Source organism: Kogia breviceps, chromosome 7 (genome assembly GCF_026419965.1).
Source record: "Kogia breviceps isolate mKogBre1 chromosome 7, mKogBre1 haplotype 1, whole genome shotgun sequence".
NCBI classification, from domain to species: Eukaryota; Metazoa; Chordata; class Mammalia; order Artiodactyla; family Physeteridae; genus Kogia; species Kogia breviceps.
This window is the reverse complement of record NC_081316.1, coordinates 48,769,749-48,787,501: the sequence shown is the minus strand read 5'-3', so window position 1 is coordinate 48,787,501 and position 17,753 is coordinate 48,769,749. Positions and strand designations below refer to the sequence as shown.

At 40.2% G+C, this 17,753-nt stretch overlaps 1 protein-coding gene across 1 annotated transcript in view; it reads left to right on the top strand.

Moving 5' to 3' along the window:
- DEUP1 (deuterosome assembly protein 1) overlaps positions 1–17,753 on the top strand; it is a 210,387-nt gene that overhangs the window by 91,469 nt on the left and 101,165 nt on the right. The window contains exons 5-7 of the mRNA XM_067038290.1: positions 7,728–7,781; positions 11,377–11,526; positions 15,376–15,466. The gene's annotated coding sequence lies outside the window, so the exon portion shown is untranslated. The remainder of the gene's footprint in view (positions 1–7,727; positions 7,782–11,376; positions 11,527–15,375; positions 15,467–17,753) is intronic.

Sequence of the window (17,753 nt, the reverse complement as noted above, 5' to 3'; positions counted from 1 at the left end):
GCTTAGCTGCTCCACGGCATGTGGTATCTTCCTGGACCAGGGCTCGAACCCGTGTCCCCTGCATTGGCAGGTGGATTCTTAACCACTGTTCTACCAGGGAAGCCCAATACATAGGAACAGAGGTTCCCCAATGCTACGATCACACTGATGATGCCCCCTGATGGCTGCTGTGTAAGATGTTTTCATGAAAGGACTTCCCTTCCCAATGAAAGAGATGAAAATGTTGGATAAAATGTATTATTCTTCCATGGGGTGATGTACTATTAGAATTGTCTATGTAATCACAATTTAAAATGTCCCACAATTTATATTATTCCCCTAAAGAGTAAATCTTTTTTGGGAGGGTTGTTTTAATACAGAAAGCTCCTGCAGTTTGGACTCGTTTTCTACAGTTACGAGTAGATAAATACCTCAATTATTTTTAGCATATAAGTCCAGAAGCACAAACAACGATTCTTTACAAAATGAGAGGTTAGCATATTAGCAATTCACAAGTCCCTTAAGAAGTTTCTGGGACGTGAGTCATAATATAAGATTTTAATTATTGCTTGAAACTCCCTGGGATGTTTCCTAAGTTAGTTTGAAGAGGTAGTTTTAATCATGTGACCCTGGAATCTATTTTTTGTTCAACAAATATTTATTGAGTACTTGCTATGTGCCGGGCACTGGGCCAGAAAATGGGGACATGGCAGTGAACAAGTTCAATGTGATTGCTGCTCTAATGGTGTGGGGAATGATGCGGTGGTCATAAAGCTGCCCAAAACATTTGCCCCTGAAATTGAAGATTCTGACGAGGTAAGACAAAAATCAGTATTTTTACTGTTTTATTTTCTTCTGCTCTGGGCTCCCCTGAGGCTGGAACTGATTGACTCCAGTCATAAATCCTGTTAGAGAGAAAGTGGGTGTTACTACCAAACGTAAAATAGATGGCTAGTGGGAAGCAGCCCCATAGCACAGGGAGATCAGCTCGGTGGTTTGTGACCACCTAGAGGGGTGGAGTAGGGAGGGTGCGAGGGAGGGAGACGCAAGAGGTAATAGATATGGGGACATATGTACATGTATAACTGATTCACTTTGTTATAAAGCAGAAACTAACACACCGTTGTAAAGGAATTATACTCCAATAAAGATGTTAACAAAAATAATAATACAAATGAATGAATATGTCAAAACAGAAACAGACTCACAGATATAGAAAACAAACTGATGGTTACCAAAGGGGAGAGGGAAGGGGGGAGGGACAAATTAGGGGCATGGGATTAAGAGATACAAACTACAATGTATAAAATAGATAAGCAATGAAGATATATTGTATAGCACAGGGAATTATAGCCATTATCTTATAATAAGCTATAATGGATTATAATCTGTAAAAATACTGAATCACTGTGCTGTACACCTGAAACTAATATAATATTTTAAATCAACTATACTTCAATAAAAAAGCACCTAAAGTAAAAAATTTTTTTAAAAAAAGGTGTGGGGGGGAATTGATAGCTGTGTAAGCATATCAGTGGTCTGGGGACTTGAGGTGAAGCTCCAATTTTCTTCATCAAGGTCCCTGATCTGCCTCAAGGAGCCCACTTCACAGAATCCCACACTCTGACTTATCAAAATATTCATTTAACCTTGAAAACATTCTTGTGGATGTCATGCAACTAGCAAACAATAAAGTATTTGAACAAAATGTTTGCATCAGTGACTCCAAATTGACACAGACTGTAGATTGCCTAGGATGAGAAACCTCTCAAAGGCTCATTTTATTTAGTGCCTGCAGGGTTTTGTTATTCTCTGTGCTAAAGATGACAAGCAGCATGTTAATTAAAGAACTGACATCCTTCAGTTTACTCTTTTCTCACTAGTTGCAATATTCCTCTTTCGCCCCCAGCTCCCATTCACACTCCTGCCATTCCCCAAAAAAGTGCAAATGAAAGGTTTCACAGTCCTCATGTGAATAATTTGGGGGCAGATACAGTTCTCCTCATCAACCACTTTACAGCAATGTCAAATCGTGTGCCCTGTTATGTTAAATTTTGATCTTTTTAACACAGGAAAAAATCATTTTGATAAAGGTCAATGCCTCCTTAATATTTATACACTTGAATCATATTGAAAATGCATTTTGAAATTCTGAAATCTTGAATGAATATGACAACAAGCAAAGACTGTGTGACACCATTTGTAATTCATCAGCACATACTTTACAATATATTAACATCAAATGTGGAAGGCTCTGTCATGGTCCTGGGAAGCCTGGGAATTTCATCCTGGTTTAGTCTCTAGCACTTTAAGGTTTTGACATGGATGTCCAGAGACAATTCCAAATGATTCTTGCAGATCAGGAATAAATTAATTTATCCAGAAACCTGCTAGGCATAATATATGAGCCTGAGAAACATGCAGCCATCCAGCATATGTTTGTCTAGTTTCAAGCAGATTTTGAATACCAGCCTGCCATAATGGGAATGAATTGTGACATGAACCTGGTAAATAGGAGACTGCATTTGCTGTCTTGCACCTGGCATGTGGCTTCCTCACATAGTGACTCTGCAAATGATTAAAGGTCCCTACAGTTCACATCATTTTGAAATAGTGCCTGGGTAACCTCACATGTATCGTCAACAGCTCCTGGAACAGATGGAAATCTAACAGTGTCATAGATTTCGTAAGTTGTTCTTTGCTGATACTAAAACCCGCTGGACTATTTATTTTAATGACTTATTGTCCTGGGAATCTGAAAACCAGTCTGATTTACAGATACACACAGTGTCTAAAACAGTGATTTAATGACTATACTTAGTTTGACTATTACCTAAAATATTTAAATTTTAGCTCTTAAAAATTCCCAAATCCCCCCAAATCCTTTGGTATTATAGAATATTCAGAATTCCCCTGAACTTGAAAACTTTTGTAAGGAATACAGCCTAGGAGTTTATGTTTAAAAATATTTATAAGGCTGTTTCTGGTTTTACCATTATTAAAAAGAAAGCTGAATCATCTGGATTTTGGAATTGACAGGGCTACTTCATGTTTGTTATTAATCTCTGTGACCAACCTACTTGGAACTGTAGTGCAACATTTTTGATCTGTTGTATAGTGTGTGCGTGTAAGTATATGTGCATGTGCATATATGCACACATGTGTATAAGTATGCAGATCTTTATGGAGCAAAACAAATGCACTAGTGCATGCGTGAGTGTGGGCTTGTCCTTGTGATCATTGTTGCCTGAACAAATCAATTTGTTCTTTTTTGTTTCTTTGTTTTTTGTTTTGTTTTTTTATAAGTCAATTTTTCTTTTTTTTCTTTTATTTTTTTATTTTTTAACATCTTTATTAGAGTATAATTGCTTTACAATGGTGTGTCAGTTTCTGCTTTATAACAAAGTGAATCAGTTATACATATACACATGTCCCCATATCTCTTCCCTCTTGTATCTCCCTCCCTCCCACCCTCCCTATCCCACCCCTCTAGGTGGTCACAAACCACCTAGCTGATCGCCCTGTGCTATGAGGCTGCTTCCCACTAGCTATCTATTTTATGTTTGGGAGTGTATATATGTCCATGGCACTCTCTCACATTGCCCCAGCTTACCCTTCCCCTTCCCCATATCCTCAAGTCCATTCTCTACTAGGTCTGCATCTTTATTCCCATCTTGCCCCTAGGTTCTTCTGACCAATTTCTTTTTTTATTTTTTTTTTAGATTCCATATATATGTGTTAGCATATGGTATTTGTTTTTCTCTTTCTGACTTACTTCACTCCGTATGACAAACTCTAGGTCCATCCACCTCACTACAAATAACTCAGTTTCGTTCCTTTTTATGGCTGAGTAATATTCCATTGTATATATGTGCCACAACTTCTTTATCCATTCATCTGTCAAAACATTTAGGCTGCTTCCAGTCTTGGCTATTGTACATAGTGCTGCTATGAACATTGGGGTGCATGTATCTTTATGAATTAGAGTTTTTGTCTTTTCTGGATATATGCCCAGTAGTGGGATTGCTGGGTCATATGGTAATTCTATTTATAGTTTTTTAAGGAACCTCCATACTGTTCTCCAAAGTGGCTGTATCAATTTACATTCCCACCAACAGTGCAAGAGGGTTCCCTTTTCTCCACACCCTCTCCAGCATTTATTGTTTCTAGATTTTTTTGATGATGGCCATTCTGACCAGTATAAGATGATATCTCATTGTAGTTTTCATTTGCATTTCTCTAGTGATTAATGATGTTGAACATTCTTTCATGTGTTTGTTGGCAATCTGTATATCTTCTCTGGAGAAATGTCTATTTAGGTCTTCTGCCCATTTTTGGATTGTATTGTTTTTTTGATATTGAGATGGATGAGTTGCTTGTATGTTTCGGAGATTAATCCTTTGTCAGTTGCTTCATTTGCAACTATTTTCTCCCATTCTGAGGGTTGTCTTTTCGTCTTGTTTATGGTTTCCTTAGCTGTGCAAAAGCTTTTAAGTTTCATTAGGTCCCATTTGTTTATTTTTGTTTTTATTTCCATTTCTCTAGGAGATGAGTCAAAAAGGATCTTGCTGTGATTTATGTCATAGAGTGTTCTGCCTATGTTTTCCTCTAAGAGTTTCATGGTGTCTGGCCTTACATTAGGTCTTTAATCCATTTTGAGTTTATTTTTGTGTATGGTGTTAGGGAGTGTTCTAATTTCATTCTTTTACATGTAGCTGTCCAGTTTTCCCAGCACCACTTATTGAAGAGACTGTCTTTTCTCCACTGTATATTCTTCCCTCCTTTATCAAAGATAAGGTGACCATATGTGTGTGCGTTTATCTCTGGGCTTTCTATCCTGTTCCATTGATCTATATTTCTGATTTGGTGCCAGTACCATACTGTCTTGATTACTGTAGCTTTGTAGTATAGTCTGAAGTCAGGGAGCCTGATTCCTCCAGCCCCATTTTTCTTTCTCAAGATTGCTTTGGCTATTCGGGGTCTTTTGTGTTTCCATACAAATTGTGAAATGTTTTGTTCTAGTTCTGTGAAAAATGCCAGTGGTAGTTTGATAGGGATTGCATTGAATCCGTAGATTGCTTTGGGTAGTAGAGTCATTTTCACAATGTTGATTCTTCCAATCCAAAAACATGGTATATCTCTCCATCTATTTGTATCATCTTTATATGATCTTGCCTTTTGGGAGGTCTGAGGTCTTCTGCCAGCGTTCAGTAGGTGTCTGTAGGAGTTGTTCCACATGTAGGGGTATTTCTGAGGTATTTGTGGGGAGGAAGGCGATCTCTGCATCTTCCTCTTCCGCCATCTTGAAGCTCCTCCTCAGTCAACTTGGTCTTGCTTCTTCCCTTTAGCAGTGACGGAAAGCTTTGCATTCAGCCTCATCTGTGTCACACTGCTTCACCCCTCCGGTACAGTATCAGACCTGCTTATTGCTTCCTAAAATCCCTTTTATCCCCTCTATAGGAATATCATGCTGCGTTTTAGCTGGATACATTGCTTCCCACTCAAATGTACAATTTTCAGTCTTCCTTGCAGCTAGGGGTGGACAAATGACCTCATTTTAGACAGCAAGAATTAAATGGAATTGTGTGGAGTGCATACTCTACCCTTCTTAGACCCCTTCCATCAACCTGCTGCCTGGAACATAATTTGACGACTCAGGCTCCAGCGGCATCATGTGAAAATATTGAGTGAGGTCCACACAGAGAGCTGGAAGGAGCCTGTGCTCTGACACCTGGGGAAACTCACCAGTCCTTGGCTGCCTATCTTCGCATTATTTTGTGAAAGAGAGAAATAAACCTCTAGTTCAAGGCATTGTTTGTCTGCGGTTGCGTGCACAGGCAAATGGAATCCTAACAGATACATGTGTCTTGGCCATTTCTTCCACACCTGACCTTGATGCTGCCTCTCTCCTGCTCTGAACCCAGCCATCCACGTTATCTGTTGTGCTCCCAGGAGCCAGTCCTGCCTGTCTAACATCCTTGACTCGTCACATGAGGCCTGCCAAAATCTGATGACAGCCTCCCTGCCCAGCCTCACGTTTGCTGTTCCTCCTAACCCCAGCTCCAGGCTTCAGCAATACGGCCACACTTCCTCCCACTACAGGTTTGGGTTTGTTCTGTCTAGGACATCCTCCCTGTGCTCAACAACATGGAAATATCAAATCTCAGCTCAGATGCTCACTCCACTCTTTGAAACCTTCATGTTCCCCCAGACAGAGCAAACCCTTGTGTCCTTTCTCTTATACGCACTGCACCGGGTCAAATTATTGTATCACAATCCTTCATGTTAAACTATAAGCTCCTCAAAAGCAAGAAATCAGTCATTTCTTCCTTGTACATCTTGTAACAAGCACATATAATCACCTGATGTATATAAACTGAATAAAAATAAAAAAGAATGAATGAATGGGTCAACTAGGGACTCATTCCACTAGGAAGCACTCCCCCCACTTTAAATAACCTAGCTCCAACTCCTTAGCTGTCTAGGTGACAGAGCCTCAATTATTTTTTTTAAAAACCATATCAGCATTTTATACTATACTGTTTTAAATTATATATATATATATATATATATATATATATATATATATATATATTTGCAGTATGCGGGCCTCTCACTGCTGTGGCCCTTCCCGCTGAGGATCACAGGCTCCGGACGCGCAGGCTCAGCGGCCATGGCCCACGGGCCCAGCCGCTCCACAGCACGTGGTATCCTCCCGGACCGGGGCATGAACCTGCGTCCCCTGCATCGGCAGGGGGACTCCCAACCACTGCGCCACCAGGGAAGCCCTAAATTTTTTATATTTTACCTTCTTTGTCTTGAACCTTCTTAGGGTAAAAAATGGCATAAAAGTATAAATAAGTACACGTTAGCTTTAATTTCTTATCATAATGGCCACTGTGGCAACTTGTCCCTGCCAAGCCCTGTGGTATGTGCTTTCCATGCTTTGTTCTATTTAATTTTTGCCATAACTCCATGAGATAAGTATTATGTTCAGACTCTTTTAGTTGTAAATGATAGGAACACAAGTCAAACTAGTTTAAGCAAAACGAATTTACTGGCTCAATTAGCCAAAGGATCTGGGGGTAGTGGTTCAGCTGGATCCAGGGCTCAAACAGTGCTATTAAGGTACTATCCCTATCCCTATCCCTACCTCTAACCCTACTCTCCTCCCCTTCACTACCTCTAGCCCCACCCTCATCCCCGTCCCTACCTCTAGCTTCACCCTCGTCCCTATCCCTACTTCCAGTTCTATCTCTATACCTGTCTCTAACTGTATTCCTATTCCTATCCCTAACTCTACTCCTCTCCCCAGCTCTATCTCTATCCTCTCCTCTGTCTCAAGCTCAATCTATATCCCTATCCTTATCCCCATCTCTATCTCGCCAAAATCTCTCTTCCTATAGCAATCATGGTGGGCGTCAATAGACTCAAACTTATATTCTACCCCCTTAGTAACCCAAACAAAAGGGAAGCATCTTCTCTACAGTTCTGGTAGTAAAATCCCAAGGAATTGTCTGATTGGCTCCCTTGGGCATTCTGCCTCTCCCTGAAGTTGAGATTGATTAGGGAGGTGGGCAATGTGGTTGACCAGGCCCAGGTCATATCCAACCATGCAAATAGAATAGAGCTCAACCCCTACTGAGCTAAGCACGTGGAGTGAGTGTCCCTACAGGAAGGCAGAAAAATGCCTGGCAGGCAAAAATGGAAGATTTCTGTCACAGAAGATTTCTGTTCTCTCCTCACAGATGAGAAAACTGAGCTCAGAGAGATTACTTCATTTTCCCAAGGACACATGAGAGGTAAGTCATGGAACTGGGATTCAATTCCAGTTCTGTCTGACTCTACAGTCTTTGTCCCCTAACACTCTGCTGAATTACCTTCCTTTATACAGTACTAAAAAGTAAACAGTAAACCTTCAAAGTTTAACAGATGATGAACCAAAAATAAAGAAAAATAATTAATTTTCCCAAATTTGTGAGATAGGGATAAGGCTGTGATCTGAACTGCCCCCGCCCCCCATATTCTACCCAACCAAGTTAAGTCTCCTTACCAAAAAAGTATACTATTCCTTTTTATACATTGTTTAAACACAAACAACTAAAAACATATGTGAGTCACTTTATGCCTTTAGGGAGTTTACTTTCCATTTTTCTTGAAGCTTTGTTCTTTATTTTTTAAAAATTTATTTATTAATTTATTTATTTTTGGCTGTGTTGGGTCTTCGTTTCTGTGCGAGGGCTTTCTCTAGTTGTGGCAAGCGGGGGCCACTCTTCATCGCGGTGCGCGGGCCTCTCACTATCACGGCCTCTCTTGTTGCGGAGCACAGGCTCCAGACGCGCAGGCTCAGTAATTGTGGCTCACGGGCTTGGTTGCTCTGCCGCATGTGGGATCTTCCTGGACTGGTGCACGAACCCGCGTCCCCTGCATTGGCAAGCAGAGTCTCAACCACTGCCACCAGGGAAGCCCGAAGCTTTGTTCTTTACATAGATAGTTCCTATAAAGATATTTTATACTCAGTTTCTTAATACATTTTTCTCACTAGACATAATCACAGCAACCTTAAACTACTCAAATGGATTCCTACGTGAACTCTACTTGTCTTGGCACTGCTTTAACACTGGTCATGTTTTTTGGTTTTCCTAAGAGAATACAGGCTACCCTTCCTACATACTTTCTATGTTTAACACTCATCCATAGGAATCCTAAAAGATTAAGACATGCCACATCAATATTAAGGGATTTGGGTACAGGGAAGGATCTTAGAGATGATTAAACCCAATCATCTCATTTCACAGATGAGAGAAATGAGATTCAGAGGTTAAGTGGCTTATCCAAAGTCGCTCCACTGCTTTGGCAGAATTTGGGAGCCTAGTTTTTCTGATGCTTTGTCTAATACTGTGTCATTACCCACATTGCCCCATATCTCATTTACCATGCCCTGCTGGGTCTTCCTCTCCAGGACCTGAGATGCAACCTCCTCTGAGACTTTGTGGGCCAGAAAATTCAAGCTATAAACATGTGCCCTTGCACATTAGCCATGTGATTAAAATAAAGACAAGACAGACACAATCAGGGCTTCCCTGGTGGCACAGTGGTTGAGAGTCCGCCTACCGATGCAGGGGATACGGGTTCGTGCCCCGGTCCGGGAAGATCCCACGTGCCACGGAGCGGCTGGGCCTGTGAGCCATGGCCGCTGGGCCTGCGCGTCCAGAGCCTGTGTTCCGCAACGGGAGAGGCCACAACAGTGAGAGGCTCGCGTACTGCAAAAAAAAAAAAAAAAAAGACACAATCAAATTCCAAGGAATAGGAAAGTGTGACTGAAAAATGCCAGGGTAAAGGTGTGGAGATGGTTCAAGAGGGCAGAGTAGGAAGATCCTGAGCTCACCTCCTCCCATGGACACACCAAATTTACAACTACATATGGGGAAACTATCTCTGAGAACAGCCTGAAGACTAGCAAAAAAGATGTTCTACAACTAAAGATAAAGGGTAGGGACTTCCCTGGCGGTCCAGTGGTTAAGACTCCACGCCTCCACTGCAGCAGGCACAGGTTCCATCCCCAGTAGGGGAACTAAGATACCTCATGCCACGTGATGGCCAAAAAATAAATAAGTAAAAAGGTAAAGGGTAAAAGCCACATTGAGATGAATAGGAGGGGCAGAGACACAGTCTGGCTGGGATCCACATCCCACAGGCAGAAGGGAAATCACAGCCTCAGAGGTTCCCCCTGAGGAGCAAGGGCTCCGAATCCCACATTGGGCTCCCCAGCCCAGGGCACCCACACAGGGAAGATGAGCCCCCATGACATCTGGCTTTGAAAACAAGTGGGACTTATATCAAAGTGGGCCAGAGGGCTGTAGGAAACTGAGAATCCACACTTAAGGGGCACGCACAAAAACTCCAAGGCCCAGCACAGAAGTAGCAGTATGAAAGGCACCTGGAGATTCATTGACTAATTTTAGGGTATGTGCCTGAGGGGCAGGGATCTGATGGAACTTTTTCTTATAAAGGAGCTGGTGGATGCCAGTTTTGTTGTTTGGATTTTTTCTTTCTAGCTCACCCTCTACCTAGCTGGCCCAGTGCTGGCAGGTGCCATTACTGACTCTCCCCATGCAACCAATTAACCCTGGGTTCACTCATGAACCCAACAGCATGGCGCTCTTCTAAAGCGGCCCCCACACTTCACCAGGCCTGGCAGGTGCCCTTGGCTGGCATTGGAGCCAGGCAACTGAAACAAAAGGAAAAATAAACAAATGGGACTATATCAAACTAAAAAAGTTTTTACACCAAGAAGAAAAATATCAACTAAGTGCAAAGGCAGCCTACCAAATGGGAAAAATATTTGAAAATATGTCTGATAAGAGGTTAATATCAAAAAATATAAGAATAACTCATACAACTCAATTTTTTTTTAAGAAAAACTAGCAATCCACTTAAAAAATAAGTGGATGTCCTGAATAGGCATTTTTCCAAAGAAGACATACAGATGGCCAACAGGTACATGAAAAGATACTCAACATCACAAATCATCAGGGAAATGCAAATCAAAACCACAGTGAGATACCACCTCACACCTGTTAAGACGGCAATTATCAAGTACACAATAAATAACAAGTGTTGGCAAGTATGCAGAGAAAGGCAACCCTTGTGCACTGCTGGTGAGAATGTGAATTGGTACAGCCACTATGGAAAACACTGTGGAGGTTCTGCAAAACATTAAAAACAGAACTATCATATGATCCAGCAATTCCACTTCTGTGTATTTACATTAAGAAAACAAAACACTAATTTGAAAAGATATATGCACCCTTATATTCACTGCAGCATTATTTACAAAAGCCAAGATATGGAAGCAACCTAAATGCTCATGGATAGATGAGTGAACAAAGAAGATGTAGTATACACACACACACACACACACACACACACACACACACACACACACACACACTGGAATATTACTCAGCCATAAAAAAGAATAAAATTTTGCCATTTGTGACAGCATGGATGCACCTAGAGGTATTGTGCTAAGTGAAATGAGTCAGATAAAGACAAATATTGTACAATTTCACTTATATGTGGAATCTAAACAAAACAAATGAGCAAACAAAACAGAAATGGATTCATTGATACAAAGAACAAACAGGCGATTGCCAGGGAGGAGGAGGGAGAGTTTGGCAAAATAGGTGAACGGGTTTAAGAGGTACAAACTTCCAGTTGTAAAATAAATGAGTCACAAGATGTAATAGACAACATAAGGAATATAGTCAATAATACTGTAATAATTTTGTATGCAACAAATGGTTACTAGAATTATTGTGTTGATCATTTTGTCATGTATTTGATTGTCAAATCACTATGTTAAACACTTGAATCTAATATAATATTTTACAGCAACTATACTTCAATTTGAGAAAAAAATGTGAAAGAACAGGAAGAATCAAAAACAGTGCAGATGTGTCCTGCTTGAGGAATAGCACAGATGCCATGGATGTGTCAGGAAGCTCTGAGGGAACCCACTAGCTCCTGTTCTACACATTTCACGTAAGGCTTTCATCTCATAGCTAACTTCTTTCTGTACCTTTACAATGAAGACAGTAGATTCAGATTCAGAGAAAAATGTATTCCTTCTATTCAATTTCATGTCTACCCTAAAGCTGTTTAGAAAGTGATTTTTTGATATACCTCTCTCTACATAAAGCAATGGTCCAAACTGTAGAAATAGTAGAGAGGGTTATTAGATCTCTAATTAGTTCTCAATTGTTCTATATTTCATTAAAAGTTTGGAAATAAATCCAGCTAAACATTTTCTTTAATTCCAGGAGATTTTAACAGATGCTGTGTTCGATGGATTTAAGTATGCTTCTTGAATCTTGTACAGAAACTCGTTTTCATTATAGAACAAATAATCCTACCACTGTGTCATAGAAGTGAAAAAAGAAAGAAAGAACACCAAAATAAAAGAGTGCCAATAAGTCCTTGCAAATGACTGTTAAAAATTGTCCAGGTAATTCTGGTATTCTATTTTTCTATCACAAAGCATTTCTGTTCTCTTCCTGTTAATAATTCCTTTTCCAAAGGTGTTAAAACCACAATAAATTGTCATGTTGTCATAGTAGCCTCATCTCCCGATGTGAATTAACTATATGTTGACTTGAAGGAACATGCTTTTCTTATAAAATGCTATGCCAATACTGCTAGTGAAGAGATTAAGCTACTTTGAAAGCTCTGAGGTAATAAAATTCTATTAATCATAGTTCTGTAAAGCTTCAAAGTATATCTTCATGTTAATGTTCAGAAACCTAAATGACTTCTTTCAACTGTAGCAATTTCACTGGAATAACAGAGTTCTATAGCGCTGACGTACATCCTTTAATAAAGGTATTTCTCAGAATGAGGATATATGTTCTAATTCTGTATACTGTGAAACATATTCTGGGCTTGCTTTCACTTAAGTTCAGAAATGCAAGACTGAGCGTTTCCTCTTAGGCCAAGAATGGCAAAGAGTTTTCAACTGAAGACCGAACTCCAATATACCTAAAAATAAGTGTTGGGAAGGATTGTGAGTGAGATTCCAGCCTCTGTAGGGAATGAGAGTTTTATCGGTTAGTGATGTCTCCCACAGACAAAAAAAGGAGAGGTAGCACTCTCTGGTGCATTTATACTCTCCAAAAGATAGTTTATTGTCTCTTTATTTTCTTTTGTTTCCGTTTTAATTTTTATCAAACTTATATATGTACATAGCTAGAGAGTCAAATAGTCATGGTTAGAAAGCCCAAGAGAAAGACAAAAAAGACAAAAAACAGTAGTTTCCTGATCAACCTCTTCCCACCCTTGATTTTCACTCCCAGGGGTAACCATTTCAAGTTCTTTAGCTATTCTTTTCGTATTTGCCTCTGTAGTTCTGAGGGTTGTTAGGTACTTGGAAACAACAGACTGACTCTAGACGTGGGGTAGCTCATGGGGATGCTAAGCTTCCAAGAACAGGGATTAAACCATACAGCAGGGCTTCCCTGGTGGCGCAGTGGTTGAGAGTCCGCCTGCCGATGCAGGGGACACGGGTTCGTGCCCCGGTCCGGGAAGATCCCACATGCCGCGGAGCGGCTGGGCCCGTGAGCCATGGCCGCTGAGCCTGCGCGTCCGGAGCCTGTGCCCCGCAACGGGAGAGGCCACAGCAGTGAGAGGCCCGCGTACTGCAAAAAAAAAAAAAAAAAAAAAAAACCATACAGCAGACTCCCCTGAAAAAAGACACATTCTACCACCACGTGCCCCATGGAGGTCAATTCTGCTCTGGAACTCAACCTTGTGGCTGCCCTCCGAAGCTGAATTGTTCTGCCACAGCCCTCAACAGCCAAATGCTTTCCATATGGGATCACCTTCCTCAAGTCGCTCACTTCTAGATCAGAAGCTCATGGGAGTGAGCCTGCTGGTGGAGCCCAGGTCACATGTGTCTGTGCTAGCTGAAAAGGACACTGGAACAGAATTTGGGAGTTTATTTTGGGGATACAGGATTCATATGGTGGTAAATTCCCCAAATATAACAGTATGTTGTTCAAAAGGAGGTAGACAGCCTGAAAAGAAATGACAGATACCTACCACAGCTTTCTAATGAGCAAGTTTATCCTACTATTTATTAATTTTGTATTTTAGAGATTTTCTAGGCTCTCCCCACTGTTGAAGATACATCATGACTCCCGTGGACACCGCACAGACTCCTTCTTCATCTACCCACACATTTATCTATATCATATTTTTAAATAGATCAGTATTTGAGTTTGCATTATTTTGTCTATGTGAACATTATTTTTATCTTAGCCAAGTACTATATTACATTCTTTTCTTATATAATGTTATGTTCTCCCTAGAATTAATAGTTAACTTTTTTATTTGATAAATTTCTATATACCTATCATTAATGCATTCTAAACTTTATTCCAGAATTGTAATTTCTTGTATCATATTTTTAAATTTCTAAGGTCTAGTTGGTTTTCTAAATGTTGTTTTTATAACTTTTGTGTGCATGTGTCATAGATGTAATGCAGGGATGTAATCATCCCTGAAGATGATTATAGTTTTTTTGTTTTTTCTGCTTCCTATATTGTTTCATCTGTGCTACCTTTTTCCATTTGTTTTGGTCTCTCTGATGTTAAAAGTTTCCCCCAAATCTCTTGTTATTCTTATTTTGCTCATATTTAAGAAAGAGGACTTAAAACTGTGAGAAGAGAGAATAGGGCTTATTAAAGACTTGGCTTCACTGAAGGATATTTGAGTAGAACACAGCCATTTCATTAGGGGTCTCCCAAGTGCAAGTAGTTTATTTTGTTTTTCTCATTTTCCTCTTTGGCTGATCACTTTCCTCCTCAGAGAGGAATCCTCTAATCTCCTGCCTTTAAATATGACTGCCAGCATTCTAAGAGCTGAACCATGGAAGAGGTTGTTTAGAATAGAGGCTTTCATTCAGTTCCCCTGTTTTTGGTATGGTACTCCGTCCTCCTCTCTGCTGAATGCCCTAAGTCCGGAGACCTCTGGTTTGACATCTCCAGAGAGTAAACCTCTAGTTTTCTGCCAGATTCAAGAAGAGGCAGTTATCCAGCTGGGGAATGGTATAGAGGGAAGGATCTGGGTACACCCTATGTAGATGTTCAATCAACACTCTGTTTTCTTCCCTACCTGTTCCCCAATATTTTGAAGTACTTGGTGGATTCAATTCCTGAGCTTTCTTTTTTGGAAATCCCTGGCATGAGTTGACATACTTCTTAGCTTCAGCTCTTGTAGGCTTAGATTTCAGCTTCCACAGGTCTAAGGAGTCAGTCACCACTAATCCATCAGCTTTCCAGCTGCCAAAATGACACCACTGTCTTCCTTCCTGTTCTTTCTCTTCCTGTTCCCTTCCCTTTCTCTCTCCTCCTTCTCTCTCCTTCTCTCTCTCTCTCTTGCAAACTCTCTCTCCCTCTCTCTTTCTGTATCAATATCTACCTCCCGGGCTTCCCTGGTGGCGCATGGTTGAGAGCCCACCTGCCGATGCAGGGGACACAGGTTCGTGCCCTGGTCTGGGAAGATCCCACATGCCATGGAGCGGCTGGGCCCGTGAGCCATGGCCGCTGAGCCTACGCGTCTGGAGCCTGTGCTCCGCAATGGGAGGGGCCACAACGTACCGCAAAAAAAATATCTACCTCCCTCTCCCCTCTTCTTCTATTTGTGTGTGTGTGTGTGTATGTCTATCTCATCTTTTATTGATATTGTAGTGGAATTTCAGGAGAGGAGAGTAGGGAAGGCATGCTTCAATCTGCCATATTAGTCAGAAATCCTTTGTTATATATTCTTCCTTAAAATCTTGTCAACACCCTGTGGTCCAACAGATAGAATTGAAATTATATTTTTCATCATTTACAGGGCTGATTTTATCCACTTTCAACAAATCAGATCTTCAATACTAACAAACTGGTGTTCCTGTTGGGCTTTTGATCATTATGTTGAGATTTGGGTAAGGTCTCATCTCCATTCTCTTCCAATCTCAATCCAATGTTTATAGCTAAAAGTAAAATATCTCCCTGTTATGCATACTTGCTACGTTCTAATTATATAAGCAATACATGTTTATTTTAGCAAGTTTGGAATCACAGAAAGACACAAAGAAGGAGTAAAAAATTACTTGTAATTATTCCTCTTTTTCAATGTAATCTGTAAAACTCACTCCTCTGCAGTCCACTAGGTTCATTTCCAACCACCTACCATACCTCTGTAAGCACTATCAATATTTTCATCTGTAAGCTTCTAGAAACTTTTATGCTTACACCTACATATGTAAGATTTGGTCGGTTTCTATCAAAATAAAAAATCACGCCATATATGTCATTGCTATACATATCACAAAACTTGCTCTGTTCTTTTTAATTAATGATATATCAACAATGCTTTTCTAAGTTAGTATTTTTAACATACCTCATTATTTTTAATGGGTATCGATATGGTTTTAAAATACATTCACAAAGTAAAAGAAGTCCATTAATTCTTGATACTCCTTTCCAAAAAGTGGAGCCTAATTCCCCTCCCCTGACTGAGGACTGAACTTAGTGACTCACTTCTAATGAATAGAATGTGGTGAAAGTGACATTATGTGACTTCTGAGACTAGACCATAAAAGGCATTGCAGCTTCCCTTTTTCTCTTTCTCTCTCAGATCACTCATTCTGAGAGAAGCCAGTTCTTTGTCATGAGGACACTCAAGAAGCCCTGAAGAAAGACCTATATGGCCAGGAACTAAGGTCCCATGCCAACAGCCAGTGAAGAACAGTGGCCCTCTGACAGTACACATTCAAGTGAACCATCTTGGCAGTGGATCCCCCAGCCCCACTGAATCCTTTAAAAGAATGCCACGGGAGGGAGAGGAGGAGATGAATTAGGAATTTGGGATTAACATATATATACTACTGTATATAAAATAGATAAACAGCAAGGACCTACTGTATAGCACAGGGAACTGTACTCAATATCTTGTAATACCTATAATGGAACTATAATGGAAAATAATCTGAGAAAGATTTTATATATATATATATATATATATATATATATATATATATAAAACTGAGTCACTTTGCTGTACACTTGAAACTAACACAACATTGTAAATTAACTATACTTCAATTTTAAAAAGTGAAAACAGCCCCACTGACATCTTGACTATAATCTCATGACAGACCCTGAGCCAAATCCACCCAGTTAAGTTGCTTCCTGATTCTTGACCCACAGCAATTGTGATATAATAAATGATTGTTATAAGCTGCTATGTTTTGGAGTAATTTGTTACACAGCAGTAGATAATCATACTGATTTTGATACCTGTAAGTTGAGTGCTATCTATTAAGTACCTAAAAATGTGGAAGTGGCTTTGGAACTGGGTAGTGGGCAAAGGCTGTAAAGGCTTTGAGGAGAGTGTCAGAAAGTGTTAATAGAGGCCTGATTGCCATAGGGAGGCTCTGGTGAGAGCTTACAGGAAAGTTAGGAACAGCTTTAGGGAAATTGGAGAAAAGGGGATCCTTGTTACATAGTGGCAGAAAGTTTAGTAAGACTGTCCCATGAGGTAATGTGGAAAGTAGAAAATGTACCTGATGTGCCAGGTGATCTAGCTAAGGACATTTCCAGGTAAAATGCTGAAGGTGCCACCTGGTTTCTTCTTGCTGATTGTAATGAAATATGAGAGGAAAGAGAGAAACCAAAGGAAGGATTGTTAAACACAAAGAAGCCAGAACTGGATGGTTTTTAAAAAATTCTGTCTTTCCAGATGGCAAACAAAACTAAAACGAAGAAATGGGTTTGCAGCAAAGATCAATTCCAGGCCACTGCCAAAAAAGCCTAGTTTAGAGATGAGGCTAAGAGTATAGCTTTAAAATACTTTGCTTATGACCTCAGGAAGATCTAAGATGGTGCCTCAGAGAACTGTTCAAACAACAGAGCTTTGAAGAACCTAAAAGATACTGTCCTTCCATAGTTCAGCAGAAGCTCAAGGTAGAGAAGAATTTACCTTGAAGAGATTTGTGGGTGTGGCTTTTGTCTAATGAAGTGAACCCTGATAAGATTCATGGGAGGCCCACAGAGTTTCTAAAAATAATTATAATTACAGAAATAACACCAGCTTAGACTGAAGGAGATAGTACACAATGAAAACAGGCATTTGGAACTCCAAAATTTTACTGAGAAAACTACACAGCTCCAAAATAGGCTAACTTTCAAGGAAAAGGAGGAATGAATCAGGAAAGTAGAAAATGTACC